Genomic DNA, 23,623 nt, shown 5'->3' on the forward strand with positions numbered 1-23,623 from the left:
ACTGCCGCAGCGGCCGTCTCGCTGCTCCGCGGCCGTGTCCCCGCCACACGAGAGCCTCGTCTGCCCGGGGAATGCCGCTGCCCTCAGAGCACGAGGCCGGTGTGTCCGGCTGAGCAGCCCCAGCCCCAGCAGCTTTGCTTGGTGCCCGCGTGGCCCTCTGCGTGTAACGCTGTCTGTGTTACCTACAGTCCTCGTTTTATTTTCACACGGACATGCCTGTCTGTAAAAATCCCTGCCCAAGCACTCATTTTTCCATCATTCTGATCTATGAGCTGTGGTCAGGTGTCCAAAGAACCATGAATGTGGTTGAAGAAGCCTTTTTTTTTTTTTTCTTTGCTGCTGCTCCTCCAGCAGAAGTCTGTAATGCTGATGGATTCCTCATGTATCACTGAAAGACCTGTAAGTCTGCCTGTGGCTGCCTGAGCTTTTCATAGTACCATATAATTAATCATCGGAGTCACAAAGATCACTAAGATGACCTAGCCCAACCATCAGCCCATGCCTGTGAGCACCCTAGAACATGTCCCACAGTGGGGCAAAGTGGCAGTAACTGAGCAATAGCAGTGTGTTTTGGGCTGCAATGCACTCATACCTGCTGGGCTGGAACAGGGCTGGCCCCGGGGTGCACTGGCTGTTCGGGACTGGTTGCTCCACATGCTCTGCATGCTAAGGGAACGCACCTCTACTTCATCCAGGTGCTGTGCCCGCACCTGTAGAGCCAAAGTTCATATAGCATTGAAATAGCGTTGCTTCTTCCACCACAGGCATCCTTACCAGTGCTGTAACTTCAGAAGCGTCATCTTTGATCAGTGCACAAGTGAGCTTACAGTGCTGACAAAGGATTCCTGTAATGACTTAGGAATGCTGTAATGCTAACTCAGATTTATTACTTAACCACACAAAAGACACATTCGCTTCCCTTGAACCTGAAGCCGTAGAACTTACACCAGTGCTGCTCTAGCCCTCTCTACTGAAAATGAATTTAGTAAAGCAGTATTTGCATTTGTAAAGCAAGTGCACAAATGTTGGAAGGGCTGGGAAAACTGGGAAGTTTTACAGTGCATTTCCAAACAAAATCTTTATCTCATTTCATTCCCTAATTTTGCAAGATGAACAGTTTTTAAAAGCAAAGCCCTAAAATTCCATTGCCCATCTTGCGTTAATATTAACCAAATCTCAAGGGAATAGGAGACAAAACACGTTCCCAGTTATTAAAGACAGATCAGGCTTAGCATGAGTTTCCTCTAGAAGGCCAGTTCTTTATCTGCTTACTCCTTGTTCAAATTCATAAACAAAAATACCGAGAAGGCAAAGTGCAGTATTTCTAATTTACATTGACTCATATTTGGGCAAGCTTAAGTAGTAAAAAAGCTATTCCTTTTATTTGAGTTCTGCGTTTAGACTCTTAAAAAGATCACATAAGTTATCAGTCACCACATGACCCTAATATTTTAATCCATTGCCTTCCGTATGCTGTTTTTCTTATCCTTATCTGAAACATCAGCTCTACCATTAAGCTTAATCCTCCAATTACTTATGACCGTGCTCAGTTTTGGGCTCATGAAGAAATACATGGACAGCCTGGTTTAGTATTAGATATGGAGGTTGGCAGCCCTGCCTGTGGAAGGGGTCTTGGAGTTTGATGATCCTTGAGATCCCTTCCAACCCAAGCCATTCATCTGTTTCTACGATTCTTTTAAGCTCTCAGACATTGGTGTGGAATTGTGGCTTTAATTGGGTCACTGAAAATAGGCCCAGTTGACTTTGAGGGAGCACTAGTCCAGATTTTTCTGTTTGTCTTTGAGATACCAAGGCAGAGTTGAGCACTAAAACGATCTTCGATCTTTTTTCTGCTGATCTGTTCTACAGACGTCATGCTCACAAATTTATTATTTCCTTCTAAAGCAATTATGTACATCTGATCAAATTTTCCAGAGTAAAAAGTTGACATCCACAAAACTGCCCAGGACAAAAAAAACACCCTCAAAAAACAACAAAACAAACAAAAAAAAAAAACCAAACCAAGCCACACAAATAGGAAGTTTCTTCCTCTATGCAGCTGCTTTGCCATGTTTTCTCAAGCTGTATGGAGGGGAGGGCTGTGAAATCCTGTTTGAGAATCTTCTTGGATGGTATTTGACATGCTACAAACATCTTTATTGATGTAATTATGAGGAAGATTTGATTATTTTGCTTCTGAGCTCTTCCCGTCTTCCTTGAGGGAAACAAATAGGAAAGAAAACTACAACAAAAAAAACCCAACGCGAGAGAAGTAATAGAAAATGCAACCTTTGACTCTTGTAGAAGCCAGAGCTGTTTTGAAAGCAAAAGCTAGACAACATGGCTTTAGCAGCTATTTCATCAGCTGGAAAAATATTATGCCACTGGAAATGTCATTTCTCCTGTGCTCTTTTCATCCAGGCTCGCACCCTGTGAAGGACTGGGTGGAGCTGCCGACTGAACCAGGCTCTCAGGAGACAGAAAGCAAAAATGAGAAAGGCAAGAAATAGGGAGGTGACCTGCCATGTCATACCATGGTAACCACTGGAGACTATTGCCACCAAAGTAAGTTTCATGAGTCTCAGAAACTTCCTCCTGTCATACTTGGCCATTTCATGGCGAAAGCTGTGTTCGCAGCTCTCTGCCAGTGCATAGCACAGGCTCTAGACTATCCATATAACCATTCCTGGGTTCTTGTTCCACTTTAGCAGCAAGTGTTTTTTTGCTTTCTGGAAGGTGGTTTTGCCAGAGTCCTAGGCTGGAGATCATCTCATGAAATTTTGAATATCCAGATGTGTAATCTGATATTCTCCATTTCTAATCAGTGTGGAGAAATCCTGCTTATTTTTGCCATTCTTACCTTACTTTTCTTAGCTGTTTACTGTAGGTATCTAGCTATAAGCACAGCAAAGCTCATAAAAGTGAGCCTTGCCAGTGTTACGTGCTCAGAACAGTAGGGGAGGTAAGTTCAGCAACTAGTGGGAACAGCTTGGGGATGGCAAGACTTACTTCATGTTTTCCCCCATACACTTACGAGTGGTTCCCTAGCAATATTTTAAGCTAAAACATATGTAATATGTATGAGAGAATACATATTGTGGTACAATACAGTTTTCTGGATGATTACAGTACTTGAGTTCTGCAAGTCATCACAGTGTCCAATCTTATTGAAATAAAATATTTATGTTGCACTCTCCTGTACACACATATTAGTCACATCTATCATGCATAAACTGTTCCAAAACAGATTGCCAATGACTGCATCTTTAATTTTTTGGAACTGAAGTGTAATTCCTAATTAAAGCAACTTGTAAAATACGTGCCAGAAAACCACCTAAAATGGTCTAGCTTTATTTTTTACACTCTTACATGTCTATTTTAAGCCTTTTCATTTTGCAAGTGAGGTCCAGCCCTACAAGGGACAAGAAGAAATCTTCAGTTTTATCCAGACTCAGTTCTTATTGATAGAAACAACACTTGGGAAGAAAACCAATTCAATTTAAAATACCGACATGTAAAGGAAAGCTGTTTGTGGCTTGGCACATTACTTATTCAGTCTGGCCCTTTGTCCAAAGAAGAAAATGTGTGAGGGGAAAAAAGCAAATGCTTCTGAAATATCCACTTATTAAAAACAAAAAAACAAAAAACAACAAAACATTGACAGCTAGTTGAAGTACCAAAAGTTTTACAGGAAGCAGATTCAGCACATGGAAATGCACACTAAATTAATTTATGCTCTTTCATTGCAATTTATTATTGAGATGTTGTGTCCCCAGGGGTGGCAAAGCAAAACCAGAAGACTAGAATTGATGACAAAAACTGTTTGGCATGGAAATGCACTCTTATGAAGATAGATCAATACTATACTTTAAAATGGAAATAAATAAGAGGAAATTAAATAAATACATGCAGAAAAATACTGAAAAGGTACTGAAATAGAATTGCCTTTTCTCACCAGAAATAAACAAGTAAACATCCATCTAATCAAAAGATAACGCATTTATAACTCACAAAAGGAAACAGGTATTTTTCAGCTGTGTAAATGCACACTGTGTGAACTCACTTCCAAAGAACGTCATTCCTTCCAGAAACAGGAAGTTTGTGAGGGTAACAGGAACATCAGGTAACACAAGTAGAAACAAAAAGATCTAACATGATGCATAAACTTTGTATGTCGGGGAATATGCCGCTTTTAAAAAGCTATATGGCAATAAGAGTGTTTTCGTATGAAAGTATACTCCATTATTTTCTACTGCAGAATTTCCTGCTGCAATGTAAATCAAGTTGACACTAACCTCTATTGGAAATAAGATATTAGGGTATAGACTAATTAAGTATATGACTGCCTGACCTCACTGTTACTCTTTCCGAAAGGTTTTCCTAAGCACAAAAGAGATAGCATATAATAACCTGAAATAGTTCTCTGCGGTATGTGCAGAGGATAGAAAGTACACTCAGAGGACTGCAAATGCTAAAATTTCATTGTCTACAGGAAACAAACGTCATAACCTTAAAAGGACACACTTAATCATTTGTGAGAATCATAGAATCATAGAATTACCCAGGTCGGAAAAGACCCTGAAGATCATCAAGTCCAACCTCAGCCTAACCAGTACCCTAACTCTAAAAACCCTCCACTCGATCATATCCCTGAGCACCACATCCAAACGGCTCTTAAACACATCCAGGGATGGTGATTCAACCACCTCCCTGGGGTATTGTGAGGCATTGTATTCTTGTGTTGTTTCATTCAGAAAGAGCTTTCCATAAAATCTAGTTCGTTTGCAATTTTGAATTATTGAAAGCTGTTGAGGAGGGAAAATTGTAAGACTAACTCTCAAATAATGAAGCCATGGAGTACAGTACTTTTAAGAGGTAATATTCAGACTCACACCACAATAGCAAAAATAATCAGACATGCATCATCCTCTGAATGTCTCAGATAAGTCTGCAACAGAATTAGTAGATTTAAAGAAACTTCCCCAGCCCATTATTTAGTTGACAGTAAAACTTTGGTTATAGAGCTAGGCCTGTTGATTTTCACTGATATCACAGAATCATAGATATACCAGCAGTCCAAACAGGCAAGGTACTCTCTGACTAAGAGCTTCCCACCATTATGTGACAAAACAAGGCACACTATGGTAAAAAGGGGCTCCGATTTCCCTACACACAGCTGTTTACCAACACAGCTGCTTTGTCCAGAATTGACATCTCCACATTATGGGGCTACGCTAAGATACAGAGTCATGGAATTATAGCACCATTTAGGTTGGAATGATTACCTTAAGGTCATGGCATTGAACCATTGACCTGACACTACCATTACTGAACCATGTCACTTAGCATCATATCCACATGTTTCTTAAATATTTCCATGCATAATGATTCTACCACCTCCCTGGGCAACACTTTGAGTGCCACATACAAAGGGATGATCCCTTCACTCATTCTGCTGGCCACACCACTTCAGATGCAGGCCAGTATTCCATTGGCCTCCTCAGCCACCACTTGCTCGCTGGCTCATGTTCAGCCGGCTGTCAGCTGACACCCCCCAGGTCCTTTTCTACTAGGCATCTTTCCATCACTCTTCTCCAAGCCTATAGGGCTGCTTATGATCCATATGGCAGAGGTGACCTCTGCTTTCTTTGGAGAACAAAATTTTTGCTACACAGTTGGTCCAAATCAGAGGCATAAGGCCTCCGACGAATGTAGAGTTCACCTCCACTTTCTCTCCTTGTTTGTGAATATTATGAGGCCAGTTCTCAAAAAATATCTGAAAAAACAGACAGAACAAAAGCGATTGGCAAAGAATAGTACTCCAGAAATATTGCAGTTCAACATTTCTTGTGCCAATTGACATCAGCAAGGATAACAAAGAAAGCTACTCTTTGTAGAGGGAGAATCTCAAGGCACCTCTATATGACTCTCCTGGGGCCAATTATTCTGCAAGTATTTCTCAGTGATGCAGTGAGCATAAAAGTTCTCACTAGGCCATGCAGGAAGGAGCTAGATTTTTTTTAATTAAGTCCTGCTTAAACTCTGGTAGCTGTCATTCTGCCTTTTAGAGCCAGGGGCTAACCCAACTGTAACCAAACCTTCAAGCCATCTAAGCAGAGAAAGGGCTAAGGGAAACAAACAAACAAGCAGACAAAAGTGTGAGAATAAAAAGCTAATGCAGGGGACAAGAAAGGTTACAGACTCAAAAAGAAACAGGGCAGCAGAGCAGAGCACCTCTCATCATCCATCATTCCTGGAATGTGCTTGGGCAAGCAATGGGTGCTGCTCACAAGATCTTTCCCTGTTGACGTAAGAAGATGGGGGACTGGAAGCAGATGATAGAGTTGTCAGGGTTCCCTCCACTGTGCTTGTTTTTCCTGGTGTCTTGAATGGCCACTTTGCAGAGGAGACTGGTGAATAGTCCTGTGCTTGCTGTCCCTTGTATTACAAACATCTCAGGTAATCATTAATGAAAATATGGTTGAAGAGTACATATTCTTTTAGCTAGGAGGGACTGAAATGCTGTTGTGCATCAAGAAGGCCTGCTTTTTTTTCTATCAAATGTGATTTAATGCAGAATTTTGTTTACTTTTAACTTCTGTTTTTTTCCTGGCATTTCAAATGTTCCTTATTCACTGTAGTAATAATGGGTTTCTGATGTGAGAAAACAAATTACATGCTTCCTTTGTAGAGCAACTTCAGTGAGATGATCTGAAAGTACTCATGTATATTAGTGAATTAATCCCGACAATGTATTTCTCAAATGACATCTTCATAACTGGAAAGTGCATCTTATCTCTTTTACTTCTTTTGCAAACTTTACTATTACTGGAGTCAAACAACAAATCATGATTAGTAATAGAATTCTATATATGTTGGAAGCCAAAATACACAGATTTTTTTTTCCCAGCAAGCTTTGTCAAATCATTTACAAAACAAACAGAAATTTCCTGACTTTGCATTCTTGCTGTTTATTTACTAACCTACTTTCTTTTTCAATACTGCATCTACACTTGCAAGTATTGTTTCCAAACTGTCAATAAGTAGTCATGGATTGTATATCCAATCTGGAAATACATTTACTTCAGTGACTGAAAACACAAGTTATTCCCACAACGCAACTTCCCTCAGTCATTGAAGCTTTTATGCAGCCTACAGCAGAGGAGGAGCATGACATTGTCTCATTTATGTTTACCCTAACAGCCTCCCTGTTCCACAATGTCCTGTTCCTTTGAAGCAATTGTCCCCTTGGATCAGTGTGATACAAAACCTTCATATTTGAGAAATCCTTACTTTCTCCAGTCCTAGTCCAGACTGCAGGCAGGCAGACATTATGGGCATTGCCTCTCATAAATTGAGAAGACACTTAAATACTGTGCTTCTGTCTGGAAGGAAAGATAGAGCATGAATCTCCTCACCCTGGAGAGTAGGGAATGTGTAAGGCTGTTTATGGTGCATCTGTAGGAATAACCACATTTATGAGCAAAATAGAATAGATGCAGACCTAGGGAATTAGAAGCAATATTGCTGAAAGACAAACATCTTTCTTGAACTGTTTAGGGATACTTACATTATGAGGACTGAGTCAGGACAAAAGTCCATTTGTCCCAGCATCCTGTCTCTGACAAATGTGTTTACGAAAAGAAACAAGGCACAGAACAAGTTCAAGGTGATACTTCCCCTGGCATATCCTGCCAGCATCAACTTCCTATGCTGGTGGCCATACCAGCATCTTTAGTTCTAGTAAAATCTGGTGGTTTTTTTTCTTTTATTGTTGTATTTAACTTCATACAGCAACGTATAAGAAATTGTTTTGTTTTGGTTTTTTAGTTATTTATTTACTTTTTAACTAATGGGGGAAAAATAACAACGCAAAAGATTGAGCAACAGAACAAATAAAATGATGGGAAAGATAATATGGGACAGTAATACCTAACGAATATCTAGTCACATCCTATCGGTGGTGTAATGCCATCTGCTGCCAACAAGTCCCACTGTGTTGCTGCAGACAACCTTCCAGATTCCTCTGAGCTGTGCACGTATCTGGAGTGCTCAGCACTCAGGTGTGCCTTTGCTCTGTCTTCATAACAAGGCTTTCAGAGGAGGAGATTTAACTTCCTATTATTATCAAAGGATGAAAGTCTAGCCCAAACTCTATTAAGCATTTTACATTTTATTATCATTGTAAAATAGGGGTAGGTAATCCCTTTTCCTTTAAACACTCAGTAGTCTGTGAGTATGAGAATGCCAGAGGAATATCAAGTCCAGAATCAGAGATAAATACTCAGTTTCTAATTTATGGCAGTATAGAATTATGCACAGTATTGCAGCATATATGGAGGTATAGAAGTTTTGTTAAATAAAACAATGTAATGAAAAATGATTGAGAAAAAAGAATACATTGGAAAATGGTACAAAATACTAGCTAAGCAACAACACTCAGGCAGTTGCATGACAGATGGAGTTACAGATATGGCTTATAAAACTATACCCATAAAATTTTCATTTCATTCTGTAACATAAGACTTGTCACTCATCACAGTTCAAAATTCAGAATCATTTTAAAGCAAGTTATCATAACCTCAGTAAAACCACACGTGAATCTCCTATTCTGAATCAAGCATTAAAATTAGTTTTGCTTACTATACTTCAAAAGTCTTTGAAAAGTAGATTAAATTATACTTGCCCGCAGATGGATAGGCTTACTATTAATTTGACTTTATTTACTTCTCTCTATTTCCAAAGAAAACTATGAAAAATTAAATTAAAGAGTACTTGAAAGGAAGTAAGAGCACAGGAGTAAAGGGAGTTTTATTAATGCACTTCGAAGACACACCTGTAGTTAATTCAGATCACTTTCCTCAGTACTCCTACATAATCAAGGCTGGAGTGACACCCAAATGTGGGAAACTACTATAGCCTTAGATAACTATAGAGTAAGGAAGAGTTATAAATATTTCCATAGAAGTTATTATTCCATTGTATTACTACTTATTAATTAGTTTTCTAATAAAGTATGTAGGAACTGATGGTGTTTTCCTGTATTTTCCTAGAGTAAATGCCATTCCTATTTTCTTCTCTTCCTAGTGGACTAGCATGAAATTGTATGTTACCATGCACAGATAGGGACTATTTTGATTTCTGTGCTTAGACCAATCTATTGAAATCTTGGCCTCATTGAAATGGTTGATAAAAGTTTTCACTGACTGTAGCAGAGGTTTGTTTCATTTCACAATAACATGATACAGAAGGGAGACTTAAAAAGCCCTACACTTCTACAGCCTGGGAACGTCAACTTAATCTAAACAGATATTTCAGCAGATCAGCTCTTGGTAAAATTTTCCTTGCGGATAGATCAAGTTGTGTTTAATTTGAGGTTTCCTAATCTGTTAATAAAAATACTGATGATGGATCCAAGTATTTTTATTGTCCTTTATATTTTTGAGATCAACATTAAAAGTGAGTTCTTGTTATTCAGAGTTCACAATGGGAAGATTCACTTCATCTGCTTCAAAAACTACTTAAAAGGAGTAGATACATAATATGAAAGATAAAAAAAGATAATATGAAAGAAGACCTGGCTTTTGTCCCGTTTCTTCTGGCAGTCATACCTAAAGTGGTTTTGAATGAATAATTGAAATGAAGGACATTGAATTCAACAGGTGTCAGGCCAGGTGACTACATTCTGATTCTAAAATCCAGGTTATTTGGGTTTATGTCCACTTGAACAACTGAAAAGACTCTCCAATGGGAGAGGAGGGGTAATGAAAAAAAGCCTGTCCAAGCTCTGAGGCGCCTTTACTTGATCACAAATTGAGTCCCAAAGCTGGAGCTCCAGTCCTCTGAAAAGTCCTGGTCCAGTCTGCCTGGTGGATTTGGGTTTTCTGCATGGTGCCATGGATGTGAAAAGCAGTCAGGCATAGAGTTTGAAGCAGAACATTCTAGCCACAACATTTTCATTACAGTTAGTCCTTGGAGACCAGTTTATACAAGGAATTCAATCAATTTTCTGCATACTTAATCCAACTGTGCAGATAATCTACACTTAGGAAATTAGATGGCAGTTTACGTGGCTTAATCCTGGCAGATTTGTCGGCCTCTAAGTTGATCTTCATTGAAAATAGTTTTCTTATGGTTTAATTTTTCCAAAGCCAGGACTCAAATTCAAGGTGCTTCCAAAAGTTTGTTTTTCAGCAGTTGCTATCCGTCACTGTTCTCAGTGCACCAGCATGTAAATCAAGCGCAGATCACCAAGGAAACTGGAAGGCTGATTCCTTACACCTTTCTTAGTATATCTCCAGCGAGACGTAAATCTACAAAAATCCTGATCTTCTGCTTTTTTATGTCACCTAAAATATTAGCTCCAAATAAATTTTCCCCCAAGTGCTGCCACAGTTAAAATAAAGGTCTGCTCTAAGGTTGGTGCATACAGGTGAGCTGTAGTTATGTTCTAAAGGATTACAGTGGTTTGTGTGACTGTCTTACTCTGAATGTAGGTCAGGCAAAACAGACAGCTTTCCTTATGTTTAGAGGTAAGGGAATATAAAGCTTGCTTCATACGCAAAGGTTTATTCCAGTCAATGAATTCAGTTTAGGCTAAAGCTGGAGAGATCCATGCCAGCTGAGAATTTGCTTATGCATAAGAATCACAGAATCACAGAATTGTAGGGGTTGGAAGGGACCTCTAGAGATCATTGAGTCCAACCCCCCTGCCAAAGCAGGTTCCCTACACCACGTCTCACAGGCGGGTCTTGAATATCTCCAGAGAAGGAGACTCCACCACCTCCCTGGGCAGCCTATTTTGATTTTGAGAGCTCAGAGACTTTAGTGAATGCTTCAATTAGAAATGTTTATCTTCTGTGGAGAAATTTACATACTGGTACTTCCTTCTCATAAGGATTTTGAAACATAAATTTGCATACTTTTCATTAAACTTCAAATCATGTAACTCTTTAGTGGATTTCCCATTCCTTCCAATGTTGATGAATCTATGTATTCACGTTACACTTTAACGTAAAATCGCTTGATTCTGTGAAATCCTTCTGTATTCTTCTCCTGGCTTTAGTAGTCCCAGTGCATACTTGGCATATCACAGAATCACAGAATCACAGAATTATAGGGGTTGGAAGGGACCTCTAGAGATCATCGAGTCCAACCCCCCTGCCAAAGCAGGTTCCCTACACCACGTCGCACAGGTAGGCGTCCAGGCGGGTCTTGAATATCTCCAGAGAAGGAGACTCCACCACCTCCCTGGGCAGCCTGTTCCAGTGCTCCGTCACCCTCACCGTAAAGAAGTTCTTGCGCACATTCGTGCGGAACTTCCTATGCTGAAGTTTCAGCCCATTGCCCCTAGTCCTGTCCCCACGCACTACTGAAAAGAGACCATATGACCCTTTGCTTTTAAAGTCATGATAATTTACCACAATTTTCAATTGGTCAATAACTTTCATCTACTCTTAGCGAAAAAAGAAAAGCAAAAGACCTGTCAGTTACTTGGGACCGAGACATTCAAATACTTCAGAGAATTGTAGATCGATATAAAAACTAGTAAGCTTACATTTCCTATGTTTCGATGTACAAATGTCATTGTAAATAATTCCCCATTGTCTGTGGTGCTACTGCATAGTGCTGATCTCATAATCCTGCTTCTGCAAGCATGTTTTTAAATCTTCATGCTAGATTTGGTGGTTGGTCTGTTGGTCTTGAGGGTAAGCAACATGGTCAGTCATACTGCATTTTACTCTTAAGAAAAACGCACTAAGTAAAGTTTCCTTTGAATTTCAAACCAAATAACATCTGGTTTAGTCATCCTGTGTAAGGATGAGTTCAGCAGCACAGGAGCCTGCACTTGATCAATTCTGCCACTGGCTTTAAAGGCAAATATTGAACTGTTTCAGATGGTGTAGGATAACTCAGCTATCGAGTCACCAAATTAATCAATTTATACATAATAGATCATAACACTCTTCTTTTGCTTTATTCTTAAAGAAGGGCTTGGCACTTTAATGTAATACTGCACCACATCCTTCTTGTGTAAGCTGATGAAGCCCAGCAGTGAGGTCATTTCAACGAGATCGAGCACATCTCAGTGTCTTACATTGCAAGCTGCATACCTGTTGCACAGCTGAAACGTAGTGTACGATCCAGAAGATCATATACTTTAAGCACTGAACTCCATATGCACAGGACCTGGAAGTTCCCTGTGCTGCAGGCATCCCACTTCCCTGGATCTGACAGCTGCTGGATGAGGGGAGGTGCAGCAGCCAGGCGCTGTGAAGGAAATAATCTTATTTATTTCTGTTAAGCTTCCTCAAAAAAGCTTTGGCTGTCTGGCCCACAGAGAGGTTTCTGTGTCTGAGATCCTGGGCCTGGAGCAGGCTGCAGATAGCCTTGGGCTTCTTGCTGAAGCAGGACATAAATGAGCTGGAAGGAGGGCAGCTGGAGGACAAACAGGAAGGGCCTGGCTCAGCAAGAGGCTTCCTAAAGAATTATTCTGGAGGGATGCTCCTTCAGGACCATTGCAGCTATTCATTCATGTAAAGAGCAACTATATTCCAGAAAGCTGGGTCTGGAGACCAAATTCTCTCCCTTTCCATTATCAGTGAGGCATTTTTTTCCTGTGGAAGTGCATAAAAGGACCTGTCTGAAAAAAGCTCTGTCTGATGCTCAGCAGAAGTCATGCAGCCTCTGTTTTAGCCACAGCTGCAGGAAAGAAGAAAGAAGGATTAAGGGGCACGTACCCAGACATATACTGCTGCATATTTGTCTTTAATTACTTGAGTCTTGTGTTCTGCAGAGAGATGCATAACTTTACTGTGAAATGTTTGAAAACTTCCCCATCACACTAACTAAGGCAATCAGTAGAACAGTAACTAGGCAAACAAAACTGATATTTTTAACCTAATTACAAAGAAGTGCAAAGAAACTCAGCTAGTCATACGTATATGCAGACATTTTCTCCATTAAGCAAGCCCATGGGGGAATGCCTGAGTAAACAACTGAAGTATGCTAGCATGTAAATCAATAGACCTAGTCAATAAAAACAGCCATCCCAGCGCTGACCCCCCTCTATGAAAAAAGTCACTGGTGTTTCTCCTGCGGGTCTGTGGAAAAATTAATATAACATCAGTAAAACACAGGTTTTGTCTTTCATAGACCCAGCCCAAGCAGGGTCTATGAAGCATGATGGCGTGAGACAGGGAATAGGTCACAGAAACCTCATGCTTAAAATTTATTCTTTTTTGGTTGATTGGTTTTATTTTTTATTCCAATTTTATTTATATATTTATTTATTTATTTACTTTCAGAAGGCAGGATCTGTTCATAGTGTTCCGCAGCCTTCGCATCGTGTCTAAATTGTGCTAATGCAGCTGGAGGGTGACTCACTACCACTCCTTACCCACCCATGTTGGCAGGGTAGTGACATTTCTAATGGGTTATTGCTGAACATGCCTACTAGGGATGTAAATTATGTGCTGAAGTACGTTCTAGAAAGACAGTATGGTCTAAATGAATATTAGCTCCTCATGGTCCCAGGGCCTGTGTGATGTCTGTATGGAGCTGTTTCTTGCTCTTCCAGTGGAATTATATCACAGCAAGCACAACAAGTTTCTTGGCTTGAAGTCATTTGCTCTTGAAGCAACACTAGTGCAATCAGCAATGAAAAGATCTTTATTGTAGGATAAGTGCAATAGGAAAAGAACAGCAGTCGCTTTGCCACTGAATGTGCTTACATTGTTAAAGCAGCACATGGCAGCTTTGCCTTGTGCAAAGATGAGACACTCCAGTTTTGTTTGCTAGTCCATTTCTGCAACTGCAGGATAGTGAAGGAGAGCCATTGTGGCAACCATCTATAATTTCAGTCTCAGAATGAACAAAACTACTCTCCACAGCAAAAAGAATGCACATTTTATGTGTAATGGAACATTTATTTCCTTTCTACGCGTATGTCAAAACCACAGAATAGCTTAGGTTAGGACCTTAAAGAACTCAAACCCTCTGCCATGGGAGGGGGAGTGATTGTTTGAGTGCTGTTGTACAATAAATTTGTAGATTGTCGAAATTTGACTGTACAAAATCTGTCCTGTTTCATAGTATCGATCACACTTTCTGTTATCTGCTCTCTTATAATTCCCATCTGTGAGTGATTAGACATCTCTGAGTAGGTAATGTTACAAGATGCAGAAATATTCCAAGAAAATGTGGATTATTTGTATTGTGTCATACTGTCATATTTGTCTCCTATAAAATCAAAGTGAGTGTTTTAACTGTGGCCTGGAAGAATGGACTGCAGCACTGCAAAAAATGTAGATAATGGAGATGCTCTTTACCAGAGACAAGCACTGGCATTCAAAACGTTGTTGCTCATGTTTTGATTTTTATGAGGTCGGTAATGCCTCTGTATTGGTTCAAATGTAAAAAAGAACACTGTAATGTTACACTGCACTTACCTCTCAACAAAGAGACAGAGAGCGCAGTGCATATGCTTTGCCATCAGAAACAGCAGAACCCCTTAGAATCTAGCACAAGCAGAAAGCAAGCTCTTCAGTACCATTTGCTCTTCAGTACCATTTGCTCTTCAGTTAATCCATATCTTGTGTGGTTGGAGGTGCCCCATGACCCTACAGTAAAATTTATTTCTCTTGCTTGTTACAGTGGTCAGTAGCTATTTCATTTTAAGCTATTGTATAGAAATCTAAAGCATGCGACTTAGCACTACCAGTGCCTGTGGGGATGTTATGAGGCTGCTGCAAACATAACATTTGAGTCCTTTAGGGACGAGATGTGTCTTGAAGCTATTAAGCTGTGAATGAAAACTGCAGTGAAGCTTTGTGTGTTCTGATTGAACTGGCATTGCTGAAAAGCTGTTGGATGATAATAATTTAACCTGTAGTATATTAACACAAAAAATAGGTGCATGTTTTATTCAGGTTACAGCATAAGTTGAAGAAAGCAAGAAAAAAGAAGTGGAAAGGTACATTTTATACTCAGTCCAAAACTGCTGTGTGTGATGTACAGTGTGACATCCGAAGTTGCTTAACATAACTCAGTATTTGCCATATCCCAGTTTAATGCAGCAGAGCAAAGCAGAAATGTCCAATGTGTAGACTCTACAGATTTGTGTGGCCCTGTATTTAGTGGAGTGTGGATCTGGGTATGGACTAGATGCAGTTATAGGGACACAAAGAAACATTAAAAAAAAACACCACCCAAACAAGCCAATCTTCTATGTATTTTTAAAAGGATTACTCTATTAGTAAAAATACATTTTCCAGTGGTAAATACTGCTTCATTGGTCTGATTGTTGCCTTCCTTTTAATAAATACTAGGAGAACAGAAAATGTGGCTTCTCCAAAAGTCCGCTAGGCTACATCTGTGTAGCAGAGCTGCCACCTACAACTTTGTAGAGGTCCTGAGCCAAGCCCCAAGCTTTAAGCCAGTAAACCCTTGACACAGGGGGAATCCGCTCCCTGGGATGTGCACTGAGGGCACTGCCAGCGCATGGCGGCTTGGCCTTCCAGGGAAGCAGGAGTGCAACACAAGTGGGGGGTGAAAGAAGGAGAAAAACAAAGGTGCTGAAAAGACCGAGTAATTAATATCAAAGGCAGGGAAAAGCAGCATGAGAAAAAAGCTGGGTATTACACAGCACCTCCTTCTGGTCTCTACAAATCTACCTGGAAAAGCCAGTACAACCAGTTTTCTCAGTCTGTGAGAATCCTTGCCTTAGGCAGACAGAAGAAAGCAGATCAAATAAACACGTGAGAGAATGAAGAGTTCAGATGACAAAGACACGATGGAAAACATCTACTTGTTCGTTGTCACTGCAGCCAGTTTATCTCCAGTTTAAATTCTGTTTCTGTTCTGTGCCTCTTGGCTCATTCACTTGACACACCGGTTTCCCATTTACCTGGCAGGAGCTCCATGACTATCACTAACCGGGTTCTCCTGTCACCTCTGACCATCACCTCTGGTTCTGCTGGGCTCAGTGTTTCGGAAGGGTTTGCTGAGATTCCTGAGGAAGAGACACAGGAGAACTATGAAATGTTGTTATTACTCTGGGCTTTAGTGAGGTCACGTATTAAGGACCTGACATAATGGAAATAATGACAGTGACCCACTCCTATCACATTCAGTTTTTCTGACGTGGGAAGAGTTTTGACTGAAACCTTGCAGTGCTCTACCATAAATGTAAGCATAAGGGAGGAATGTGTTAGCACATTTGAGGAGGGAAAGAAAGCATTAAAAGTATCTTAAAATCTGAATGCTTGGATATTTCTTTTAAATCTATGTTTAGGCACTTAGGGATGGAATTTAAAGCTGGTGAGCAATTCCAGATGTAACCACCTTCAAAAAGCACTGGAAATACTGCAGCCCCCTCAAGCCCCAGTGGAGAACCGGTCTGATATTTAGCTATGCATTCAAGTAACCTCAGACATCCAGCTCAGAAGATGCTGTCTGAAAACTGAATATTTGAAAAATCAACTAAAAAAAAATTCCAGATCCTCTGTTAACAGCAGTTAGCCTTCTCCAAACATCGGGAGATCTATGGGACAGCTTGCCATAAATACTAGCAAAAACATGAGGAAACCGGTTTCTTCTTTCTGATGAAATAACTTTCTAAATCTTATTCCTTAGACCAATAGTTGGCAATGCTCTCTCAGAGTTACTGCTCACTGCCAGCATAAAAATGCTGGGGCTGATTCAGCAGCCATAGCACACTGTAAATATTGAAGCTCGTGGAAAGGAGTGCAGCGTGGGAGTAACCTTTTCCTCCCTTCTGCATACTTCCAGCCGCTTTATGCCCTTTTGCACAGTTGTGAGCTCTCAAACTTGAAGCAGAGAGCTGCTGGAGGCTCTGGAGGAGTGCTGGAGGGGGAGCTGGGCAGGTGCTGTTGTTTGCTGTGCTGCCAAGAGGTTCAAAGGTGCTTTCCTTCAGCTGCAGTGTGTGGAGTGGCGCCTGGTGAGACCCTTGCTTGTGCTGCCCAGGGCTGAGCTTTAGGTGATGGGAGGCGGAGATTTTTCCACTCTGAAGAAATCCTACAGCCCAGGGACAGTGAAGGCTCAGGGATGCATCCCTTCTGGGACAGGCAGAGGCATTCGAGCTACTTGGCAGCGAATCTTTTGTGCAGGTGCAGAGAGCAAAACAGACTTTCCTTGAGATTTATACATCAATGAGCATAAAATATCTTCCTGCCTTGCATGAGTGTCTGAGCTTTGGGCCTTCCTTTCAAGGCTTAATATTCACTGGAGAACAAGGGAGGTAGTGAAATGTTTCCTCTGTAGTGCCTGCTGGCTGGTGTCTGAAGTAGAAAATACCACCCAAATGAGTGTGTTGTATCCCTGCTCACAGACCACTGAATTAACAGCGGTGATGATACATTACAGGCACTCATTTCCTGTCTGCTCGATGAGGAAATTACATGCATTCGATGTAGATTGAAATACCACAGCAAGAAGTAAGCCAAGCCAAACGCATCACTAAATTCACTAGAACACCTCCAAAATGTACTCGTGTGACATCAGGTCCCCCTGGTTTTAGCCTGGCCCCGGTCTTGTGGGTTTTGTTGATAGAACTTGTGCCATTTTCCACAGCTGTGAAATGGTGAAAACAGACAGAAGTGTCATGTTTTGTGTCAGTATAATTCGGTGCTATAGCTGTGCAGATCTTAAAAATGGCGCTCTTGGCCAACACTTCTACAGTACCGCATTTTCCAGGCCCAGGTTTAGCATTTTGGAATGTTAAACTGATAAATGACAATGGCTTTAAGCACACTGGCATTTCAGCTGCTCCGCCTGAGGTTTTCCCACAGGAAAGAGGCGCCTTTCCCATCACAGGACCAAGCACCAGAACAGCTCTAGTGAATTTCAAGATGTATGGACAGGGGATACGAATTCCAAAGTGAACATGTTTGGTGACATGAACCGATCGGGTACAGCCACTGCTGCAGGACAGGAACTGACTGGCAAAAAGGAGAGGAATGTTAGCAATTTGTATCTGAATTGCATTAAAGCCTGAAAGAGCACCCTGCTTCAGCATGAAGGGTTTGGTTACATCCAGGAATAAAGAAAGTACTTCTACTTTATTTACAAGTTAGAGTGTTTTTTCTTGTGTTTTGTTGTTGTTATTTGTTTGGCTTTGTTTTTGGGTGGTTTTTTGTTGGTTTTGGTTTTTTTTTGGTAAAGGTCCACCTGATATTCTCCAGAGAAAATAAAAGCCAGAGTGTGCAGAGCCTGCCTGTGGTTTTAGAACTGGAAACGTTCAGAGCATGCTAATCATTAGTGCTCAACAGGAGAGAGCAGAAGTAGATTTATTTATGCAGTATAAAATGCAATCTGTGTTTGTGTTGTTGTAGCAGAGCTCGCTCAGACTCCCTCCATCACCAGAGCCTGACCCTGTCCCAAAGGAACAGGCACCTCGGCCCATGGAGAGGGGCTTACAGCACAGAGCGCCCACTGTGCCAACGCAGACGCAGGACTCTGCAGTCACAGCTCTGAGCAGACAAGACCAAGGACCAAAGGCACAACTGCCCCATGTCCAAGGGAAGCCCCAACTAGGAACGCGTGTCTGTTCATGGGGCGGCTGCATGTAGTTTGAGTAACCAAGGTCACTGAGTTGGACCCAAGCCCCAGTGATTGCAGTCCTTGCCCTTCTCTGAAAGGAAGTAGCAGCCATCCCAGGCACTTACAGGACTCTTTCCTCTCTCAGTTCCCCACCATATATAAAAAACATGCTTTTGTGGCTAGGAAGACACCTTCTGTTCTTCTGGAAAAACAAATAATAATAATAATAATAATAAAAGATTAAAAAAACCAAACATGCATACAACCTTTCATATCCATTATCTCCAAGGCAGACTGCGTGAAGCACCATGCTGGCTCTCATCGCAATTTCAAGCAGTAACTGAGTCATATTTCATCACGTAAATGCACATTTAAAGGCACTTTATCAAAGCTCTTATTGTTTCTGCACAGTTTTATCTCTATGCTATCACTGTATTGCTTTGGTGGGTGCATTTAATGCGAGGGAATCCCCACCTCTATGACTGTGCTATCATCTTGTGTTTTCAAAATAGCGCTTAGTTATGCCTCACATGAAGCATAGTGTGAAATCCCCGTGAAAAGATAGCTATTTGCAAGAGCAACAGAATGCGGAGGAGAAAACAAAAAGGGGAGGAGAGCCATGGTTTGCTGATGTGAGACTGCTGGGTGCTTTGGGGCTTACATCTTTTTGCTAGCCAGTGTATCCTTCCTTCCTGCTGTATCCACTGTCTGCAGCCCTCAGGATCAGGTGGAGGCCTGGAAAACTTGGCCTTGTAAGCATAAACTCCGAAGAAGAATTCTAATACTTTTTGTATTAAACATTTCTTTATTAAACTTGAAATGTATGAAACTTGTAACAAAACTTGGATGATTGTACCATATGCTCCGAGATTCTCTTTTTTCAGACATTATAATTTGTACAATATCAGCAGCAGGGCAAATTGTACTCCACAGTGTCACCCGGAGCCCCTCTGGCTAAAGGATAAAGAATGTATTTCTTCTCACTGTAGTTAGTATGCTTTAACTTTTGGTTAGCCCTGAAGAGCTCAGGCAGTTGGACTAGATATCGACTGGTCCCTTCCAATCGAGCCATTCCATTCCATTCTGTGCCATTCTATCATTTGATTAGACTCTACTGTTCGAACTTTCAATGCATTCCTCAAGTTATTATTTACAGTTATTCTGAGTGTATTTCTCTTTAGTGATCCTGGGTTACAGAATACGACAAAAAAATCTTTAAAATGTTTCTCTGGGAGATTTACACGGATGCCATCGAAAAGCAGGTTGTTGGGTTTTTCTTGTCTATAGTGGTAGCTGTGGTGATTCAGACAGGAGGTCTGACCTTGTGCTGTCTCAAAGCAGACGTTAGCTGCTCCTCAAGGGAAAAGGGTTACAGGAGAGAGTGGTATTTCTCTAAATGCACTTTCCTTTAGGTTTCTGCAATCTCTGACATAGGGAAAATAATAACCCTTGAAAAAATATCTTCCTGCAAACGTGTCCAGTAACTCCTTGAAGTTATGTGGACAACACCACAACCACCTGTTTTAATGTCCCATTTTCCAATGGTAAATGGTTTATGACAGGTACCTGCAGGTGCTGTAAGAGTTACTGAGTATTGGGAAATACTTGAAGTAGCTACAAGTTGACCAGAACCACACTGTTAATTTATACATCTTTATACACTGTTAATAGATATATCATACGTTGTATAATTGTGTTAGCTAATCAAAAAGACTTCTACACATCCTTAGGAAATATGTACACTTTTATTTTGGACTATGACAAATACAGTTTATACTGCATTTATAGTTATGAGGCATGTGAAGTTACATACACACTGTACTTGAACATATATATCCACAATAGGAAATAATGGAAGCAATATAAACAATGCATGGCTATTATTGACTCACTGGCAAAAGTCATGATTGCGTATGTAAATAGACAGCACTTCAATTGAGGAAGAAAAGTGTATTTCTATAAAAGAAACCAGGAAAATGAATACGCAAACGTTTTGCATCTTCATTTATAAATTTATTACGCAGTTCAAATGTTTCACTGCTCCATCTTAGCAAATTGTTTCACAGGGAAGTTTTGTTTCAATTTTTCTTCAGATCTCGGGGGCAGGTGAGGAAAGATAATGGGAAAAGATAAACACGCTTCCTCTGAGGTCTGACTTCATGTTACGGGTCTGTGTGGGACATCCCCCTTACTGACATTTCAGAAGAATAAAACACAAGAAGACTCTGGAGTGGATAGCACTGATATGAGGACCTTCCCCACCCTTCCTGCTGCCACCTCCATGAGATCACACAGCCAAGAGTGCCTTCAGGGTTCCTCTTCTCCTCCCTGGGCTGTCAGCACCATGATGCAAACCTGGCCACCCCAGTGCTGCTGGAAGACCTCAGACTGCCTGCCCCAAGGCACTTGGAGAGCCTCTGAAATAGCTATTGCAGAGCGCTCTTTGGGCACGCATCCTCTCTGGATGCTGCTGTTTCAGAACAGGAGGGCTGTAATCCATCTTCAGAGGTAATTCAGTAACGGAGCGGCTGCACGGAGACTTAAACCAAAATAGCGATTCAAAAATAATTGCTCTGGAATAATAATTAGAACGCTCATTTCTGCAACAGACATCCAGGAATACCTCTTCCATTGTATTTCCACATGGAGACAGGCCCTGAGCATTCTGCCATCTGTGTTTTCCTCAGTCGAGTGAGGAAAAATTCTTTAGCCAAAGCCTTGGGAAATAAACTGAAAACCACTGAAAAATAAAAAGCTGCTCTTGACTGCAGCTGTTTTGACAACAAATCAGTCAAAGGTATCACACTTTATTTTTGGTGCCCGAAGAGATGAATTCAGAAGCTGTAGCTCCTGTTGCGTCACTGAGTTACTCATTGCTTTGAGATTAAATAAAGATGATTCATGGGCAAATTAATTGCAAGGAAGAGAAATGTCATTTAGGATTCTGAAGTAATAGAATTGTTTATTTATTCGGCATTGTATTTCAGTCTGGGCTTTACAGATATTGATTTGTCCTAGTGGGGCCAAACCAAAAAGTCCTGGCTGTTCAGACTCTGGTCAGCCGGCACCTTACTGCAAGCTGAGTGGAGAGACAGGCAGCAGGCAAGGCCTGGCTCAAACCTGGATTCCCCAGAAGGCAGGATGGGCACAACCAGCTTAAAGCACATGGCTCATGCTGAAGCAGAGCTTGCTGAGCATCTACAAGGGGTGGGCAGGGTGGGCAGAGTAAGTCCTGTACCCTTGGGCGGGGGGCTGCCCAGGTGGTACACATGGCTGGCATTCTGCACTGGTGAAGTTCAGGGAGGTGCCAGCTGGAGCAGAAATGGCACAGGGCTGAAGGAGCCAGTGAGTTGTAGTTACATAGCAGCTAGGAGCACTGTCAATTGAGTACTACTTCTAGTAATAAAATGTACTGATGGGTGTCAGAAACCATGAGGGGAATGGTATCTGTGCTTTGAGCAGCGATAATGCTGCTTCTGCAACAAGGATCCTTTAGGGAGAGGGAAGACTGCCTTGCTCTCAGGTGGGCTCACAGTCTGTGGTGCTGAAGGCTCTCCTGACTTCACAGAATCATTGAAACACAGTATGGCTTGGGCTAGAAGGGACCTTAAAGATCATCCAGTTTCAACATTCCTGCCATGAGCAGAGTTCTCATCCACAGTCTACCCAAGGCCCCATCCAACCTGGCCTTGAGAACCTCTAAGGACGGGGCACCCACAGCCTCTCTGGGCAGTCTATGCCAGTGCCTCACCATCCTCTGAGTACTGAATCCTAACATCCAACCTACATTTCCCCTCTTCTAGTTTAAAGCCATTCCCTGTTGTTCTATCACTATCAGACTGTGTACAAAGTCAGTCACACTCCTGCTTATAAGCTCCCTTCAATACCTGAAGGCCACAATGTGGTCTCTCCAGAGCCTTCTCCAATCTAAACAAGACTTCCCTGACTGTGATCAAGAACAGTATACAGCAAAGCCAAGGAGACCTTTGTGTCTGGACTGAAAGAGAAGGGGTTGTGACCATCAGAAGGCTGATGCCAGGCTGTTGTGTCCAGTAGTCACTGCTACAAGACCAAAGCATAGCAAACAAACACTGAAGCATTCTGCTAATTCCTTACTAGTGCTGGCTAAAAATAGGCCTCTGCTATTTTGCAGCAAAGAGATAAATACGGGATGAGTACCAATGCATAAATTACTGTTATGAATTATAAGTTAATGGGTGTTGAAAATGAATAAATTATAGATATTAAATAATTATGCAAATTATATTCTTTCATCTGATCATTCATTTTGTGGAAACACACACAGTGTCTTTGCAGACAGACACGGTGGCAGGAACTGTCCTGTTGATGTACAACCTGTAAGCACTAGAAGTAAACAAACTTCTGTTATAAATGACACAGCCTTCCTTCTTGCAGGAACCTCAGAGCTTTTCCTACTGTTAAAATAACTTCTTAAGGTTGCCCCACAGGAATATCAGAGCCATAGAAAGATTGAAGTTGGAAGGAATCTCTGGAGGACACCTCCATCCATATATGAAGGCAGCTCCAAAAGTATAGAATTGTAGAATCATAGAATGGCCTGGGTTGAAAAGGACCACAATAATCATCTAGTTTCAACCCCCCTACTTTGTGCACGATTGCCAACCAGCAGACTAGGCTGTCCAGAGCCACATCCAGCCTGGCTTTGAATGCCTCCAGGGATGGGGCATCCACAACCTCCTTGGGCAACATGTTACAGTGCGTCACCACTCTCTGCATGAGTAATGCCTTCTGTATTATTATGTTGGCCCATGATGTCAGAGGTGAATGTTGGAATGGAAGTAGGAGTTGAACCTTCCTGACAATATTCCATTACATTTTGTTGCCATGCAACAGATGGTAGAAGAGGAGCAGTCCGACAAAATGGCATCTGTTGTGGAAGTGCATATGAAGCAAAGGTATGGCACTGAAATTCTCCATGTGGAAAAAATTGCACCTGTTGACATTCATTGAAGCTTGCTGAACATTTATGGAGACCAAACAGTGGATGTGAGCACACTGAAGTGGTGCATTTCAGCATTGG

The sequence above is a fragment of the Excalfactoria chinensis genome, chromosome 3, assembly GCF_039878825.1.
Source record: "Excalfactoria chinensis isolate bCotChi1 chromosome 3, bCotChi1.hap2, whole genome shotgun sequence".
Taxonomy (NCBI): Eukaryota; Metazoa; Chordata; class Aves; order Galliformes; family Phasianidae; genus Excalfactoria; species Excalfactoria chinensis.